We start from the raw sequence: 19,702 nt of genomic DNA, 5'->3' as shown, positions 1-19,702 counted from the left end.
AGCCAGAGTCTCACACCCTCACCTCAAAACAAGGGTGGTGAAACAGTGGCACAGGTTGCCCAGAGAGGCTGTGGACGCCCCATCCCTGGAAACATGCGAAGCAGCTTGGACAGGGCTCAGAGCAGCCTGATGTAGGGGAAGGTGCTGAACTAGATGACCTTCGAAGGTCCCTTTGACCCCAAACCTTTCTGTGATTCTATAAATCTCTTATTCAATGATCCCTGCTCTGTTCAGGCCACACCAAAGATGTGACCCACATCTTGGCTTTCTAGAAGACAACCTTAGCCACCAAGGTCTCATTTCTCCCATCCCTGTTTCTCTCTCCCCTTACACCACATGCCAAAGGGATGGAATGCTTTCTGTCAAAATGCTGTCTGGACCAGAGTCTTTCCACTGGAAATGAGGATTTCAGTGAACTGTGACAGATAATAGCAACTATTATCATGGGCAATACCTCTGCAATAGAAAACAAGGTCTTGGAAAGTGTTAAGAGATCACTTTTTAATTAGACATACCCACAATTTCTCCAGGGAACAGACTTCTGACATAAAATGCTGAAAATATCTAGGTGATCATAACCATCATCAGAAACCAGGCAGAGCTTTCTGCTGTGTCTCCTGCCCAGGTCCTGGTTACTGAAGGCTGGTACATGGTAGCAGAGCACCAAATACACCCAAACCTCATTTTATGGAGCATTCAGAGCACTCTGCCTGCTGCCAGCACTGAGGTGCTCCAGCTGTTTCCTTTGACTTTCTTCAAACTCTCTTTGCTCTGGGCAATCAAGGACATGGCTTAGCATCATGTACACAACAGGAATTAAAATTGCAGAGTCAGGAACTAAATCTCTCAGTAGAGGTAACCTGCACCCCGGGAGGGATAAGGAACACCAAACTTTAATGCTCTGAGATGTACAGCCTAATTAATTAGCCACCATTCACCTTGATCATATTTGCAGTGTTTTGTCTGCAGGTGGAGCTGTGCTGGCACACACTGGGTAGGTCTCCAAACAGAAAGAAGATGTATTGGCAAATAAACTCTTTTTGCCTGTATACCTCTATCCATACCTGGGCTTTTGCAAACACTGCTATTTTCTCACAGCCCTGCTCAGCAAATCTTTCAGCAGCATTAAAGGCCTGAGACTGGTTACTGAGCATTATCTTCAACATGGGTGTTTACAGCTCCCAGCACCTCTCCTGAAAAAATCTCACTCTAAGTAATACACAAGTATTTACTGGAATCAGGAGGAAAAAATTCAGTCTATTTTCAGTCTGAATAGCTTAAATTGGGCTCTGGGATTCTTCGATGCTTTGGTTGGGAAGAAAACAAAACCCCCTCCTGCCGATGAGTTCTAATTCTCCTCCATCTAGGCTGGGTACAAAGAAATGGTGAGGTAATCAGACACACTTCTGTGTCTGCTCTGCAAATACTCAGCCCTCATCTGAGAAAATGGCACATTGCACACTGATGCAAATAAAAGCTTTGGGATTATATTCATTCATCCCAAAACAAATGCAAAAATAATTTCTTTCCTGAAGTGTTGAGAGACAAGAAAATCATTTTCGTTAATGAAATATAAACATCTCTATCTATGGAAATACAATGTAATTTTAACCTTTAAAATTTTCTGCTTTTGATATATAATTATATTCCTACTTCTGACTTCAGGGGGTCACATGCAGTACAATTTTTCTTCATGTTAACATATAGTGCAGAAAACAATAAAATGTGTCACATTCTAAAGGATATCTTTTCATTGCTTACAGACACATACATATCAATATAATTTTGCATTGATCCTCTGTAAAACATTTATATCTTAAAGGTACAATGATTACTGTAATACCACATGTGACCTCAAGATGAATATAATAATACCACAGATATAGAATAAGTAGGTTTTTGCAGCAAATATGTTGAAAATTACACAAAGGGAATAACCTTATACATATAGAAGCTGCATAAAATCCTTCCTCCAAGGAAAGGACACACCAGGAGGGTAGTGGCTCTTCTCTTCCAGTAACTACTCTCCATTGCTGGCCAAAAGTAGAACTTCTAGAGCAAGGTTCCAAATCTCCATGAAAAATGTGCAATTAGATGGGTACAGTTAAAATACATTTCCAATATTCATCAGGAAAATATGTGGATCATGCTGTGAAAAGAAACATGAGGGAGTTCTATTCCTTTCTGAAATTGGGATTAACAGCCCCTGGTCCCAAACTAATTTTAAAGAATTCACCCATGGATGTTCTCTTTATTCTAAATATCCCAAACTTTCAGACTTTTGTTATGCTTTTGGTCCCTGCTACATTCCTGGCAACACGAAACACCAACTAATTTAACACATATCAAAATTATTTTTCTCTACCTTTTGAGTTCACTGGGTATTACCTACCCCCACATGAGAAATGCAGCCAATTAATACAGTCTCCATAGCAATGACTTGTACAAAAGCATCCAAGTCCAACAGCAATTTTCAACAATGTAAACCTGTGATTTCTTTATGCCATGGAAAATTTCTTTCACCCTTTTTTTTTTTTTTTGTGTAGGAACCAAGAGATAACTTCCACTTGCCTCTTATGATTTTGTAGGAAAACAGAGCAAGAAAGAGGAGCATAAGAAACATGTTCACTCTTGCACTTCTCCAAATGTGGGTGTTGGATGTGTTTGTAACATAACTCGTTGCAGCTGATTGGCACCAAGCCCTGACACGCTCCCTGTCTAATAAAATGTGTTCTTTTGATACCAAATTCCAGTCAGGGGAACTTGGTTGATATATTCTAAATGTAAAATATTTTAAACATCCTAGACACTGAATATGTGAAAAGGATCATTATTCACAGGCTGCTAATCAAAGTTTTGGTTTGTGTCATTATTTGTTTGGTTTTACATGATTCCTGCTTGCTTGAGTGAAAATGTCTGGTGTTGGAAATTGTCACATTTCTCTCAGAGAAGCAAGGCAAGGAGCAGTGCTGCATTCAGAAAAGCCCAGGCATAATGGCATGTTTGTTTGTTTGTTTGTTTGTTTTTCTTTTGGAAAACTCTGCACTGTTTGTTAGGTTGTAAATTATTGATTTATTTGGTGATTTGCTTTGCAGCAAATTGAAGTCATATGCAAGCTAAATACAATTTCACTTAAGTTAATTATGGTGATGGGGACTATAAAGCTTCAGAAATAGACAATTGAACTTACTTGACATATATACTATAAGCCAAAATATATCCCTTTTCCACAACACCTACTCCCACTATAGAGTAAATGTAACTTAAACTGCATTTATTTCATTAACAGCTGCAACATCTGTGCCTGTGAAAGCTTTTAGGTGCTATGAAACAAAGGCATGGAAATATTTTAGGCTCTCCTGGTTTCTCTGTAGGAAGAGATCACCCCCAGAATGATGTGGCCACAGAGGGTCTAAAGCAACAAGTGGGGATGAGGACACCATGACCTTCCCACCTCTTTTCACTGAAAGCCAAAATACAATTAGTGTTTTCCATGTGAAACATTCACTGAATTACCTTTCTTTTTCTGTATTGTTGGGGCCGTAGATGTTTCTCAGAAAAATAGGTTTGGAAGGTATGAACATCTGGATGGAAAAACTGGAAGCTTGGCAAGAGCTGGTAAGAGCGTGGAACGTGGGCTGCAGTGCAGAGACCTCACCTGCACCTTGCTGGAGGCACAGGCCAGGGCCTGGAGTTTGACTTTTGGTATGGATTTTCTAGAAATAAAAATACACCCCAGCAGAGATCTGTCTCAGGATCCAACACAAGCGATTGCACACGGAACAGGATGCAGACGATCAGAAGGGAAGTCCAAGTTCTGTCCCAGAGACACAACAGATTTTGGGGTGCTGGCTACCAATTTAGGGATGTTACAGCTAATGTTTAAGCTGACTAAGCAGGATATTTATGGCAGCATAAGTCTGAAAATCCCAGTGCAGCTGTCTCTACTTTGTAGTGTGAAATCCATGCTGCTGTGGGTGTCCTGCCTGGTCAGATTCCAAAGTAGAGTGAGCAGCCAAGGTGCAAACAGCCTGCAGAACAAATGATATTCCAAACCCACATCTGCATCAGGGCATGGAGAAGGAATGGGGCTCCTGTCAGTGAGAGCCAGAACCACAGAATACACAGCATCACATTTCCACACTCTAGAGCAGGCTCACAGGAGAGATCTGGGTGCCTTGAGAGTCTCTCTCAAGGATTCTGGACACTCTCCTGTGAAACTGAGCACCTGAAAGCCCTGACTAATCTGAAAAGAGACCCTTCCCACCCAGAGCTCTTGCTTAATGAAATCAGTATTCTAGTCAGCTTCATCACTAGAAAAAGCAGCTGCAGTATGCAGGGGAACATATTCTGTTTTCCCAGCTCCATGTGCTAGCATTTTGCAAATGAAATTTTCTCTGACTTTTAGGCTACATGAAATCTTGAAATTAAAATGAAATATAATTGTCAGTGAATGGAAAGTACTACTTTTTGGCCAGCTCTATTTGTACATATAAAACATCCAAGATGTCCCAAAGTGTCTTTCATGCCATCTTGAATTATTCCCCTTTTTTTTATTTTTATATTGAGATCTCCAAAGCCAGCTGCTTAGGGGTTTTCAGTGCCCAAATTCCCACTCATTATTTCATTTGACACTCAGATCCCTTGAGCAGCACTGAAAAATTACTAAACCTTAATATCTGTGTGAGACTTCCAAACAAGAGCTACAATGAAGAAACTGGTCTTGGCACTAAAAACCAATGAATATGTAAGACAAATTGTATCTGGAGAGAGCAAACACATTAAAACAGGCTACCAGTAGCATCTTTCAAAAGATATCTAATGTAAGCAGCACACTCTTCAATAGCTCAAGGGGCTTATAGTCAATAAATTTAACAGGTTGCTAAAAAAAATCAAAGCTAAAGTACAGTATGTAAATGGAAGCTGGAATGCACTCTGCTTTTCAACCTTAGGACAGAATTAATAGAGGGGAAATGACAAAATATATGAAAAGGAATACACAGGATTTGACAGAGTATGTTTTTTCTTTTAACTTCAAGGCAAACTACCAGACTATTTTGGTTTACAGATAAATCAAACAAAGAACTTTTATCAGTTTGCATAAAAGTCTCATTTTCAGCACTGGAAAGATTAGGCTTCAGAGCCTTATTCTGTATGTGTATGAGGGGGATTACAAGGGAAGTGGTGAAAGTAATGACCTTGCCAGGGATTAGCTTCCACAATTGTATGGTAAAACAGTTGCGTTTCCGTGCTTATGGATTAAGATGTTCACTGACAGTTTCTGTAAACCAGTGAAATTCAGGGATATTTGCAGTAACAGGGTGAGGACAGTAGCAGTATCTGACAGCCCCATTGCTACCTCTTGACATTACCCACAGTGTCGTGATGTTCAGCCCGGGGAGCCGGACCCTCAGCCTTGCCAGATTTGTTCGCAGTGGCTCAGTGTTTGTGGGACAAAAAGGGTTTCCTCTTGAAATTCCTTTTATTTTACAGTTGTATGGTCATGCTAAATGCAAATGTATTGAACCCATTTGGTCCTTCTTGTTTTTCAAAAGCTACACCTGGCTCCTCCCAGCTGACTAAGAGCACACAGGGGTGGCCTTTTACTGACTTACCCCACACACTGACAGCCACACTTGGTTAAGTGCCAGAAAACTGAAGTAGCTGAACTGTTCCCACTGAGACTCTCTTTCTTCTGTGTTTTTTTATTTTGCTATTTCTAAAAAAAACCTCTTGGGAAGAAGGTGGGAACTACATATGTGGGGCAATCAAGACCCTTGTTTTGGCTATGACAAGCCCAGTCTCTGCTCTGACTAAATGTGTCTCTGGATTGAAAGCTGTTGCTCTGAGGAAAGCAGAGCAGAAAATGCTGTGGAGGCTCTTGAAGCCCAAGCCAATATCTTAATACAGAAGATAACAGGCAGAAAACCCCTCTGAGTGAGTGGCTCAATGTTTCTGAAGACTCTCCAGCTAGCTTAATCTTCCCAAGGAAGTTGAAAATAAATTCACCAGAAATGGTCAGTGTTTGTCTCTGTGCTCTGTTTACCCTGATGATATCATTTAACTTTGCAAATATATTGGAATCTATTTATTGTGCAGGTTAGTGAAAGAAGTTCACTTCATTTACTTGCTACTTAGCCAGAGTAATCTCTATTGTAAAATAACAGGATAGAAGAGTAAAGACAGTTTGGTTCATGAGAGAAACATTCCCATGAGGGACAGCACAGCATAAACTTGGATAGTTTGCCTCAAGCAGTCCCAGCTCACTCTGGTTGGGTTCTCCACACAAAGCAAAGCACAGTCTTATGGCAAAGAAATGAAGGCTTGCAGCAGCCTATACATATTTTCTTGCACTAGCAGAATTAATTAATATATAATTATGTTCAACAAAGAAAGATTTCAAAGTCCTAGTCTCTGACTACCTGAATCATTTCTACTACAGATGCAACATGTTAAGATTTTTCTTGAAGGATGTTATCTGTCAAGTCTATTAAATTGTGTGAAATAGTGCCTGGGCTTCTGCTCTCATTTCATGACAATGGAAAGTGAGATAAGCAGAGAGAAAAAAGATCTGGACCTGGGTGGAGGATTTTGGAAGTATAGCACAAAAATAGTTTTAGGTCCAAGTAAGGCAGCCACCAAAATTGATGATTAAGTCTTCATAATCACAGGGATGGGTATTTGTACTCCCTGCAGTGCAACAGGGCTGTGGCCAAACTTTATGTAAAGCAGTCACACTGGCAAGAGCAGCAGTCTGTCTTCAGAAGCACAGAGCACACAGTTCAAGCTGCAAAATTCATTCAGAAAACTGAAAAAAACAAGGAGGTTAACCTCTGCTGAACTCAGTGTTGCTTGAAATGGTTTAAAAACTAGGCTATGTTAGCCCTGAAGTTTTGTAGTGGTTGAGACACAAAAACTCTGAGCTTCAGCTTGGACTGTGCATGCCAGTAATTGGCAAAAAATGAGCTGTCTACCCCTGATCAAGGGAGAGGTTCTGGGACACGCACAGGGTGTGAATGATGAGCTCTCAATATGGAAAAGTGTTGGGAACTAATCACCCAGGGAACATAACAGGCTAATCAGAAAGTCCAGTAGAAATAAATATCTTTCAACAGACATAAAACAATCTCTTTCATGCAGCTGAGCTGGGAAATCTTTCTCTCATGTAGGTAATGAAAAAGACACATCCACAGGATAGATGTAGTTCTGCATATGGCTAGAAATTCACTTATTCTTGTAATTACCTTTTCTCCCTGTTCATTCTTCGTTTCTTTAACACAGTCATCCAGTGGACAGTTTCATGGAGACAACCTTAAGAACAGAGATCTCCCTGTTTTGTAAAGAAAGGAGAAAACAAAAGGCTTCTAAGTGCTATATTCACTATACTAAATCCCCAGGTGATTACACCCACAACCTAACTGCACTGTCTGATTTTAGCAGGAAAAAACAAAAGGCAAATATACTCTCTATATCCACAAACTGGGAAATAGATAGGAGGATGCTGTGCATTCAGAAGGCATTAAAAATGGGGAAAAGATTAAATGTTTTTGCTTTTCTTTACCATTGTTTAAAAGATGTAGAGGAAGCACTTCATTTTCTTTTAGTGCGCTTTTACCAAGTTTTTTTTCCCAGTGGTTTTGGACCCATGAGAGCTGCTTTTAAAATCTTGGTGACAATTTCACATTCTAGAAGGAATCTGAACATGTTATCACATGCTCCAAAATATATCAACTTGCATATTATTTAACAGTAAATAAAATCTGTCTCATTACACTCGTAAACCAAGAAACTTTAAGAACTCTGCATTCTTTTATATAAACTCATTTACTTGTCTGATCTAATTCAGTAAAGAAACACCATTTAATATGTGGTCATAATAGTTCCTTTATGCCATAGCAATCACAATTTCTACTTATAGTTGTGCAAACAGCATTTGAAGTAGATGTGATCTGTCTTTGCTTTGTCTGACCTTTGCCTTTCAGTGACCTGGAAAAAATGTCAATTATTAAACCAAATTATTATAAAGGTAGTATTCAGACAGAAAACTTCTCAGACAAATGGTATCATGCATAGTAAGCAAGTTTAGATGGAGACAGGATATTTGAAACTAGATAATAAGAATCATTTTAGAATCAATAAGGTCAGAAAAGACCCCCAAGATCAAGTTCATTGAGTTCTTATCTTTCTGAATAAATATATAAATGCTAAGTCAATGGTAGAAGTACAAAAAAAAACTTGCCTTGTCTTTTCTTATGAAGTGGATTCCTGTATCTGTAAATATAAATTTGGAGTATGCACTCAGTTCTGGTGGCCAGAAGTGATCAGCTACAGGAAGACAAAACTGCCAAAGTAGCGAGTCCCAGTTTGGTGGAGAACACTGAGCAGTCTCCTGAGCTATTAATGCATCTGACAACCTTTGAGAAAAGTACCAGGACAAACCTCCTGCCTCCCAGGCCCATCACCAACACACCTGGCCAGACCCTGGGCAAGCAGCAATTGCTCAGAGTTCTGTAGAACACAGCTGTTCCCTCACTGAGGACCTAGGACAAGCATTTTATTTCCTGAAGCCCAAAGGTCTTCAGCACGATGGCCTGGAGATGGTTTTACAGGTGGGCACTATCTCACAAGGGACTGGATCCAGACCTGCTCTCAGTGAACTGCTCAGGGTGCTGTAAATATGTGTCACCCCTCTGCCATCACACCCCACACACTGAGGAGGCCATAAAATCCATTCAGTCTGGGAGACTTGTCTTATCAGCTCACAAGAATTGAAGCTCTGCAGGTCAAATCTTCATTCTAAATTGGATTCAAGTACCTCTGAAAGTATAAAATGATGAGAGAGCTCAGCGTCATCATTAGCAACCACCCCTGAAAATGCTCCAGAAACGATGCTGACTGTTCCTTGGAAGGAAGTCAGAGAGATATTGCAATTACCAACTATGCTATATCATTTAAGTATATATTTAGCTTAATTGTGGTAAAACTTGATAGTATTCTGTTGATTTCATAATTACTAAAAAAACTGCAAAATAAAACACATGTCTAGGGGGACTGGGAATTTGATATGGTTTATAATCAACAACATTGTTCACAATGACAGATCTGAGTATACAGAAATTATTTCACATTGCAGCACTGGTGCTAACACTTGCTTTTCCACTTGCTTTTCATTACCATTGCAAAGTAGTTTTCCTAGACAGTGCTTATTTTAGTCATGGCAGAAACTAATGAATTTTTCAGACTTGTGTCTGGGTTTTATTATACTCCTATACAATCTTTTATTATACTCCTACAAAATCTGGTTTTTATGTATTGTACTATCAAAGAGTGGGCTGAGTATGCCCTTACTTCCCTTTGAATCTTTTTTACAACTTTATAATTCAGAAATTTAAACTTCTCTTGACCCATTATGAACCACTCACCCCAGAGTCTGGCCCTTCTTCTCCCTCTGGGTCGCTGTGAAAATTATTGGAGCTCCAGGGTCACCCAAAGCCTCTCTTCTTTGGCCCTGTTGTACTAAACAGTGTAAAAACAAGGCTGTAAACAGTCCCACTCTCAAGAGCCTGCAGTTTGGCATGTTTACAGGACAGATTTTAGCAAAGTTAGGAGATGGCTGAGCTAATTCCTTTCAAGCTGACATTTGTATCTCTAGTCTGTACTAGAACATAAGCACAATCTAAGTTGGTAAGACAAGGGAGATAAATAAGTGATAGGAAAAGGGAAACTCATAATTCCTCCCTGCACACAGCTGACATGAATGTGGATATTCACAGCAAGACACCCAGCACAGGAGACAAGGGATTTTGTGTGAGAAGCTGTCAGTTTGAACATCGTTTTGCCCTTTCCCAAAATTTGTCCTTTGAAGAGGCATGAACACCACCAGGGTGATTCCCAGCCCTGTTAGATCGGAGCTGCTGGAGAACCTCTCCACAAGGAGAATCCTGTGGCTGCCCAGGTGCACAGGGAGGAATCCAGCACTGATGTATTGATTGGCTCTGTGCTGGTGTGTAGAGGAATGTAAAGACGCACAAAAATGTGAGAGGGAAACAGAAAATTTGGTTGGTTGATACAGCAAGGCACCAGCAGCCAACAGACTCTAAACCCTACTCCCTGTTTCTTCTGCTGCTTCCACTCATTTTGCTCCATGGATTGGCTTCCTTATTGGAAAAAAAGACTGACAAAGGTCTTTCTTACCTCTTGTCTTCCTGCTGTACTCCGTGGGGTCTGTGGAGTGGAAAGGTATTGCAGATGTGAAATGTGTGATTGCATTTGTGGACATAGGGGTCTCCTGTGACTGACTGGGGGAGCCAGCTCTTTCCCTATATCAGGAGCTCTGAGCAAGCACAGATCCCAACACAAAAGTTACCTGATATGAAGGTGTGGAGAGGGCAGACTTAAGTGAAATACCTTCTGTATGCTCTAAATGTGCTTTTTCTCCCTTCTAGAGATAAGGTTTGATTGAGCACCACTTAATGGAGAAGCAGGAAAGATATTGTGGAAAGGTAGACACTGTGGTGAAGAAGAACTTTAGAAAATTAAGTGCAATTGAAACAGTAAAAACAGTAGAAAATCAAGACTTTCATATGCATAAAAAAATGGGTTTTTTCCCTCTTATCATCTATTGTTATAGATAAGTACTCCTTACCTACTCCATGCTCGTCTCACAGCCTCACATATCTAAGGTCCTGGCTGGCTTTTTAGTAACACTAAAATAGGAGCAATGGAAAGGAAATAATTTGCAAACAGCAAATTCAGTTAAAGCATTTATTTAACCTGAGGGTGGATAACCCTCCCAATTGAGAGCCCCATAGAGATTGTTTAAGACAAGGCCTGTTTTTTTCAGAATACCAGAGGAAAAGCCAGCCAGAGGAGTAGTTCTCTAGTGAAATATCATCACTGCTGTCATTGGTCCAGGTCTGCTTCAGAGCAGGCTTAAATATCCAGCAGCATCCCTGGATCACTCCAAACAGACAGGGATGTAGCTGAGGAGAGCAGTGAGACTCACCTGCCATCATTTTGGTTTGAAATCTGCCAAATTCCTATTGAACATGCAAAAAACCTGATGTTCAGCTTGTGCAAGCTCTGGGAAGAAGAGCAGAAATCATGTGGAGAAGGATATAAACAAACATAAAGCAATCCCAAACTTTTACTTTCAGAGTTTATGGCAGTGATCTTCACGTGAAGATCAGTGCTGCACTAGTCCACAAGCATGATGAGTGCCTTACTACAGGTTAAGTAATGTGACAGCTCAGACAACATTGCAGACCTCAGTTAATTTCAAATTATATAAAAATGTTGCCATCTGCATACTTTAAAACCATACTTCAAGCAGCTTAATAGAAAATTATAGCCTGCTTTTTAGTAGCATAACCTATAATTTATTTTTCATTAACTGCTCAAGTTCAATTTTGATACTGTAAAGCTAAATTCATTTTTTTAAGCTTTTACTTTCATCAATCATTTGATTTTTTTTTCTGACACGTGGCATTTCTTATTCAATGGTATTGGCTGCTCTGTTTTTAAATAATATTCTGTTTTCTAGAATACCAGGAGGATTGTATTTAGACATCTATAAAAAATGTAGTGACAGCAATTTCAATCAAAAAATGAGAGGAAAAAAATACAATGAATAACAGCAACTGAAATAAGTTAGAAATAAGGAAGGCAAAAGCAGTATTGGAATACTTTGGCTTCATTCATACTGAAGTTTGTGATGTTGTGGAAGACTTATGTGGGCCTTGTGTACAAGTTAATACTGCAGTAGATCACCATTGCCATCTCCTGGTAAATAAACCATATAACTGTATTCTAGATCTTTTTCTAAACAGTCATATATTGTACAACTGTAGAGAGATTACACCATAAATAGGCAATAAAGGATTTAGGGTATTTATTGTGAGACTATCATTGCATTTTTATTCTTTGCTCACATAAGACCTTTATAAAGAACTGCATTACAGTTGATAAACAGCAGTATTTGTTCCAATGCACTCTTTATGCTGAAAAGAAATACTACTAGTTATGGCTCTGTAAATTAAGGTGAGACAATGGGTTTTGCTGTGATTGAAACAAATAGCAGAGCTGCTTAAGGAAAACTCCCCATAACAGAAACAAATATCCACTCAGAGAGAAGGTGTTGGTTGCCAGTGTGCTGTGATGGGTCTGTGCCACAGCAGCTAACCAAAGCAATATTCAACAGCACCAAGCCATGGCACCCAGAGACAGAAGGGACAACAGCAGTGACAACAGCACGCTGTCATTTCACTTTCTGGTATTTCTAATCCTTGTATTTTCTTACCACTATCCTTGTCCTTCCCGCTGTCATTTCCCATTCCACTCCCTCTCTGCCACAGCTTCTCCTTCTCTGTGTTTGTGCAGGTCCCTGGAAGCTCCTGACAAACAGCACATCCCGTCCTGTGGGAAGGAGAGGGAGCAGGCTGGTCCTGGAGCCAGCAGGAGCAGCCTGTCCCAGCAGAGCTGGCATGTCACACCAGAGCCAGCAGGCTCTCACCTTCCCCAGCACCCTGGCAGCCACGTGGGGAAGGAGAATGAGATGTGTCTACAACTCATTACCCTTCGGAGCAGAGAGCAGCACTCAGTGTGATGCTGAGCCTTGATAAATCATCCTTTCAATCAAATCAGTAAACAGAGGGAAATGCTGTCTAACTGGCAATAAATTTCAGGCAAGTTCAGCAAGGAGTGACGGATCAGTCAAAAGGCTGTGCCTAGCTCTGTTTGTGTATTGCTTTTGCAATGCCTCTTTCTGCATCAGGAAAAGTGAATTCCCTCACTTGGAGCTGTGCTGGCTGCCAGCATTGCCAATTAATGTGACAGGGAACAACCCCTGCAACAAGTGCTTGCTTTTTGCCATGCAAGCAAAAGAAATGTTTGCAATACTCTGGAAGAAACTGGGGCTGAAGGCTTTCTGATTACACTTTCTGAAGCCAGAGCTGCATCGTGAAGAGCATCTACTTAAGAGCAGACTTTGCAGTGGTGACCATTCAGTTTGAATCTTCCAGCTCAGCTCCCAGACAGCCAGGACAGCAGTGGATGGGGTCAGGCACAAACACTGGGAAAAGGGAGGATAAATGCAGGCAAGTGCAGTGGCATTTTAGAGCTGCCATAGTGTCAGGAGGAGTAAAGATTAATTGCAGCTCAGCAAGAGCTGTGAAAAGTTGCTGGCTGTGGATACTTGTGAGGAAAAGAGCTTTGGAACAAAAGTGAGGACAGTGTCTTGAGGGACTCTTATTTCTCATCAAACCAGTTCCCTCATGAGGGGACACAGAGCTGGTCTTGGACTCACAAAGGCATTTAGAATCCAGTCTATGGCAGGTTACACTTAATGATCATAATAGCTATTAAAGCCAAAAGGGACTGGAAAACACAGGCTTAATTATTTGACTATCCCAAGGGATCCAGAATCAACATACAATACTAATAGTATCTCCAGTCATTGTTATTAGATTATGCCTAGAAACTTTTCCCTGAAGCAACACTGTAATTATGTATTTATTAATTTATCTTTATTTGCTTTAGCTTCTCCACTCTTCAGAAATATGCAGACTTTCCTTTGCAAAGAAATTCAAAACAAAGTCATCTCATTGGAGAAATGGGTAAAAACACCTGAACTCTAAAAACAGAGGAGTAGAACTCAAAAATTCTTTCTTTGGAGTTTATGAGAAAAAAAAAACAAAAACAATAACCCACCTGCATGAGGGAAAAGTAGAAGACAGATGGAAATTAGAAGCTGAGATACATTTCCCTTTCTACAGAGAGTGGCAGTCAGGTCTGCAGCTGAAATTAAATCAAGGACCTGATCATTCTAAGAGCTTGTGTCTATTCAAGGAAATCTGTCATTAAAACAAGCTAGAACAAAAAAGAGGAGGGAATGCCATTCCCATTGCTCTCTCCATGTCAGGTACCAGGTTTCCACAAGACACATGGCAGGCTGTGCTTCTGATACCTCCCATGACCCTGAAGGATCCAAAGATGAAACTCTGCATTTTCAGTAATTGTGCTTAAAATATTTTCCTTAAAGACAAAGAGGGGGCAGTAAGAGGAGACAGGAACAAAACGATATTTCAAAGACTTGATGAAACACAGCTCATTTCTGACTGTCCATCTGATCTTCATATGCCACATTTTTGAGGATTGGGAGTTTACAAATAGCACTACATCTTTTCCTTAGCATGCATGGGTGGGAAGACAAAGAGTCAAGCTTTTATGTTCCAAAAGAAGAACTATCCTTAGGATAGATAAGTCAGAGGTACATTTGAGAAATGCAGAAAAATGTGTCTTCCTAGAATTGAGTGCACTATCTAACAGGACCTATATAGCAGGATTATACTCCATGGCTTACAAGAGTATTGATCTGTGTGTACTCCTCAGTGGTGTTACATTCATTTTAGCATTGATCTCTCTTTCATTACAGCACTGCATCATGCACTCTCAGTGTCATCTCAGGGCTCCTCCAAAATCTGACTGTCTTCTGTTGCTGTCAAGATGTACAGATGCATTGTGCAGCTTCCAATTCAAAACATCAATTTCAAAGTCTTATTCACACACAGACACTCCCCACCTTTTAAAATAATACTAAGGATCTACCATCCCTTAATCCTCCAACACAAGTTAAACACAGAATGAAGAAGACATTGGCAAGTGTTTTTTTCTTCAAAGATTTTTTTTTACTCTGTGCATTGTTTGTGTTACCTTTCAAAGAAGCTTGAAAATACCATTTCTTTTCCTCACGGCTCCTTTCTATTCCATTTGGAAAACATTGATTTTGCTTCCCCCTGTGATTCCTATGCAGCACAAGTAAACATGGCTCTGTTTAATATATGTCCAAGTCTGTGCAATGCCATCAAATTCACTGTAGCTCTGGGAGAGAAACCAGTCACATTGTTTGCTACAACGCAAAATACCACAATTCTTGCATGTCCAGAGAGGTTACTGGTTTGGTTAATTTGCTTATGCATGCTTTATTCTTCAAAGAGCATGACTGGGCACAGGAACTTATAAATTCTGATGTTAGCTTTATTAAAACACAGTTGCAACTACAGAGAGACGAGGATACATGGATTGGAAGCTCATGGCACAAAATGTGCAAATATATAAGCAAAAAGCCTTCTTTCCTAATGGAATACCAAAATAATATACATGATCTTGAGCTTATCACTTAAGCTTCTGCACCACGTTTTGTTTACTGCACTCCTGGTGTAAGTTAGAGATGAATTTGTTGTCTTCAGGCTGGTAAATATGAGGACACAAACCTTAGAAAACCTACTACAACTCCCTGCAGGAATTTCCTCCTTCCCTGCTGAGTGTATTTCAAGAGTGTGTGCTGTTTTGCCAGTTCCCACCATATTCTGTAATTCTGGGCAGAAATATCTAATCTTGCAGCCATCTAATTATGCCAGCCTGGGGAGCAAGTGCAGGGCATCTCAACATTAGTACCTTGGCTATTCCATAATAATAACCCTCAACTTCACTGTGTGATGTCTGTGTCCTAGCCTTCCCACCTTTGGAACCAGTATCATATTTACCTGTCTGAGTGGAAAAAAACACTTTGTTCTTCCCTTGCATGTATGTTGCAACAGATGAGAACAAGCTGGCAAAAACACCTTTTATTTTAATCTTCATGATTTCCAAGTTTTTCTTCTATAAAGTTCCCTTTTCTGCCTTCACACAGCTCTTGCTTTTTCTTGTCAGTATTTCACTGTCAACCTATGTTCCTGTAGCCTTTTTCCTACATTAACAGCAATGCCATATTTTATTGCTGCAAGTATAACCCTCAGCACTTTAGCTGCTGCACCACAGACCCCAATCCGGTGCTTGAAGATGGGAATCCTTCCAAGAACATCCTTAGGCACTGGCACTGGATCAGACACTATGTGCAAGGATGGATTTCTCATATCCATAGGTTAACTTCTGAAAGAAAAGGCTCTATCCAGAGGGAGAGTTACTTACCAATGTAATATTTTATGCATTGCGCTCCAGAGTGTCGCAAGATGACTTTAAACATCACAGCAGACAGAGTAATTTCACATAATGAGTTAGTTCTTTAAACTGTTACCTCACTTAACACTGAACCAATTAATCAGGACAAGGAAAAATAAAGTAGTTCTTGTGCACTGCTGTACCACAATGCATTACTGCTCCCAGCTCAAAGTACTTTTCTTACAAAGATTAGATCTCAAGAACCCAGAGCACTTTTACTTGCTTGCACTGCCCTTTTCTAATTGCTCACAATAGGAGCTGACAGGCAAGCAGTCAGGGAGACATTGTATTCACAGAAATTGCATATAAAAGATTCAGCAGCTGTGTAAATACATCATTTTTAGAAAGTGGACTGTCCTTTAGAAGTATGGAGATGTAACAGTGTTCTGAAATTATAATATCAACAAGAAAAAGATGGTTTCAGCTTCAGCACTCACTGCTGTGGGCATGGGCTGGCCAGAAGAAACATTGTCCTGAGCTAAAGAAAACAGGATGGATCCAAAACAGCTGCTGTTAATGCAATCAGTGGCATTTAAAGAATTCATTCAATATTTTGTTATTTATTTTCAAAATATTTGAAAAGCCATCCTGTGTCAGGACTGAGACTTGTTCTGGCTGGTGTGGTCAGCATTCAGATACCAAGGCTCGGAATGTCAACCTGATGTCAACCAACTTATTCCTCTCTCTAGGATAGGAAAACATCCTTTTCTCCATGTTGTGTCATAGAGATGGTGTAATTGGGGAGGAGGAAAAGAAAGGGGATGTCATTTCACAAATGGTTCAGTTACAGTCATTCTTCTCCCCCCATTTATTTCACTGAGTATCTGACAATCAAGAAAGGTGCAATTATCTAAAGTGAAGAAACTGCAATATTAACAGAAATGGCATTTTACCAGAGAGATTAAACATGGAATTTCAAGGGCTCATTTGTCAATGTGTTGCTTACATGTTACAGGTAATCTCTGAAAATCAGTCGAGTTGTACTGCTGGGAAAGACAGTGATTAATGAGATCCTGCCTCTGAGGGAGATACTGCAGGTGAGAAGAAACAAAAGTAGAATAGACAAGTGGCAAGGGCCAATGAAACAAACTCTTAATTGTAACCATGAACTAATTCACAGGGCTATGCGAGATGCAGAAAAATGTTTGGGGAATTTATGTCCTTTTGTTTTGGAGCAGAGAAAGAAAGTGGCCAGTTTACATGGTTGCCATAGTAATGTAAACTGTTATTTAAAATACTTAAATATACTCAAAATATTTCTAATGCTGGGATAAATTGCACAGCCAAAGCTCTAAGAAGCAGTGTATTGTTCAAAGAGGTCCTTCCTTTCTTACTGTCCTTTGAAATTTTTAGGAATTTTGCTGAAGAAATGTAACCACCTCCTTTTCTTCAGGAAACAGCTTATCTGTTTATGTCTCAACTTTTCTGCACTCCTTTCACTTTTTAGTCTTCCTCCATTTTACTTTCACTAACTCTTGTCCTCCAGCTTAATCCATGGATATTTTACTCCCTTGACTCCACTATTCCCCATCAGTTTCATGAGGTAAACTTTGCCTTTACTTTCACAGCCCCCTGACATCAGAATGACTTTCAAAAAGTAATTCATTAGCAGCTCTCATAACAATAGCTTTCAGTCAGGAATGACTAATTGTAAAGGACACAACTGGACACAGCAAACCCCTGCACATCCAGAATCAGTGGCTGGTGCAATGAAATCCCAACCCTGTGTTTAGATATGTGACACTTTAACAGATAGTTAAATAATATTAATTTACTAATTTCCTAATCTTCCACTCCAGCAGTCAGTCAGATAATCTCCTGATGGAAGGTAGGCACATGCTGATGAAAGGATGAAGGAAATAGGGACTGTAAAAGCAGAATGAAGTGTAGAATGAACCTTTCACTACTTCTAAAGTGCTCTCCCTCACATGCAGAATTGCTGCTGGCTGCTCTGCCCTCCACACTGTCCCAGGCAGTTAAACTTCACCCAGACACAAAAGTTTTAGCTAGTCAGAAGTATTTCAAATTGTGGGAGATTATTCTATGTCCACTAGGTCTGAGATGATTATTCAATAAATGGAAGCTGAGACATACTCAGATTACCCAAAAAAGCCAAACAGCACTACAGAAAAATGTGGAATAATCCAAGGGCTGCAGGCACCAGGAGCAAAGGGAAAGATCTTTCCTTTTTCCAAAAAACCAGGAGTCTGGTCTTTCCTTACTTAGTTGGTTATACATGTGTAAATGAGACGTCAAATTACTGGAATTTCCTGGTTATATAACTAATTTAATAAAGGATGCATTCAATCCCGTGATAACTACATCCTATCCCTTTGTTTCTTGCCTCTCCTCTCCCACTTGGAGTGGTGCAGCATAGCTCAAAATTCAGCTGTGTGCAGAGACAGCACACTGGTGAACAGGCACACACCCACGTGTGGCACTGTCAGAGCATCAGGTGCTCAGACTCTACCTCCAGTGCCACAGGGAGCAGAGCTGGTTTGGAGAAGGGCTTAAAACCAAAGCAAGGACAATGTTACAGTGTCCACTGCTCCTGCTGTTTTTAATGTGGTGCTGTCATTTTCATTACAAACCCGTATTTCCTGGTTTTATAATTCAGTCATTAAAAAAATTGCTGAGAGCTAAATATTAGCAAGCATCTCTGCTTAGCAAAAAAATGAAGCATTTCCAGAGTGCAGGGGGAGAGAGGGAGTCTCAGATTCTGCTTATTCCAGTGGGAAAGTGATTCCAGAATGAGCAGGGCTATACCAACACGGAGATTTTGCAGAAACTTTGTATAATACAGCAGAAGGCTGTGGCCACACACTAAAGCCACAGGCACAGTGCATGGCACTTCAGTGGGAACCATGGGACTAATTCAAAATGCCAGACTTCTCCCCAGATGTCAGACAGGACCCTTGCTCTCTGTCTCAGATCTATTCTGAAGCACAAAAATAATTGTATAACTCACTGGTACTACCTGGAATAGACCCCCAGTTGCTTGATGCAGACAGGAATATTCAGCTCTGGAATTCTCTTTAACTCTGGAATGCTCTCTAACTGCCCAAAGCAGCAGCCAGGAAAACCAGCAGAGCTCTGCCTCCAAGCTTTCCTGTGCCAGCTCCCTGTGACACTTCCTACCTGCACCCAGAGCAGCTCTGGGATGTGGGTGTTCCATGTGAAGCGAGAGGTGAGAAATGAGCAGCGTTATCAAAGGGCTGAGTGCTCTCATATGAAAGTATCAAGCATTATTGGAATGTTGGAGACACATGGAATGGCCTCCACTTTTTTTTTCCTCACCCTCACAGGATGATACCTGTAAAAATCAGTTAGAAAATGTAGCTTTATATATATCTGGCAAGCATATATAAATACATATGTGACCAGTGTGACCTTCCTGTGACATCCACTCTGTACTGCAATGAAAATTGAAAAAATGGAAAAATAATGTTTAGGAAAGTTAACAAAAAGACACAACTAAAGAGTATCAGCATCTCACACCTATACCCTATCATCCCTTACAGCCCAGTGATCTCGGCTGCATGAACAGCTCTCATAAAGTTAACATTCTTGAAACAGAATTATTTTAGATGCTCTATTTTATATGCTGCTTTTAAATGCAAAATTAGAATTTATTGATAAAACAACAAAACAGACATTTACTAAGAAAAATATTATTGTTAACAAATGCAGACTATAATTTCATTCC

At 40.2% G+C, this 19,702-nt stretch overlaps 1 long non-coding RNA gene across 12 annotated transcripts in view; it reads right to left on the bottom strand.

The window, feature by feature from the left end:
• The window catches only part of LOC107209028, a 57,645-nt gene that overhangs the window by 22,258 nt on the left and 15,685 nt on the right, over positions 1 to 19,702 (bottom strand). For 6 of the 12 annotated variants that reach the window (XR_004498720.1, XR_004498718.1, XR_004498711.1 and 3 more), the window contains 2 exons: positions 7,562 to 12,414; positions 7,245 to 7,330 (listed from right to left, as the gene is read on the bottom strand). This is a non-coding gene — a long non-coding RNA (uncharacterized LOC107209028). The remainder of the gene's footprint in view (positions 1 to 7,244; positions 7,331 to 7,561; positions 12,415 to 19,702) is intronic. The other 6 variants (XR_004498714.1, XR_004498713.1, XR_004498719.1 and 3 more) reach the window with 6 other exon arrangements.

Source organism: Parus major, chromosome 9 (genome assembly GCF_001522545.3).
Source record: "Parus major isolate Abel chromosome 9, Parus_major1.1, whole genome shotgun sequence".
Taxonomy (NCBI): Eukaryota; Metazoa; Chordata; class Aves; order Passeriformes; family Paridae; genus Parus; species Parus major.
The sequence above is the reverse complement of the archived record's forward strand: the minus strand, read 5'-3'. Positions and strand labels throughout refer to the sequence as shown.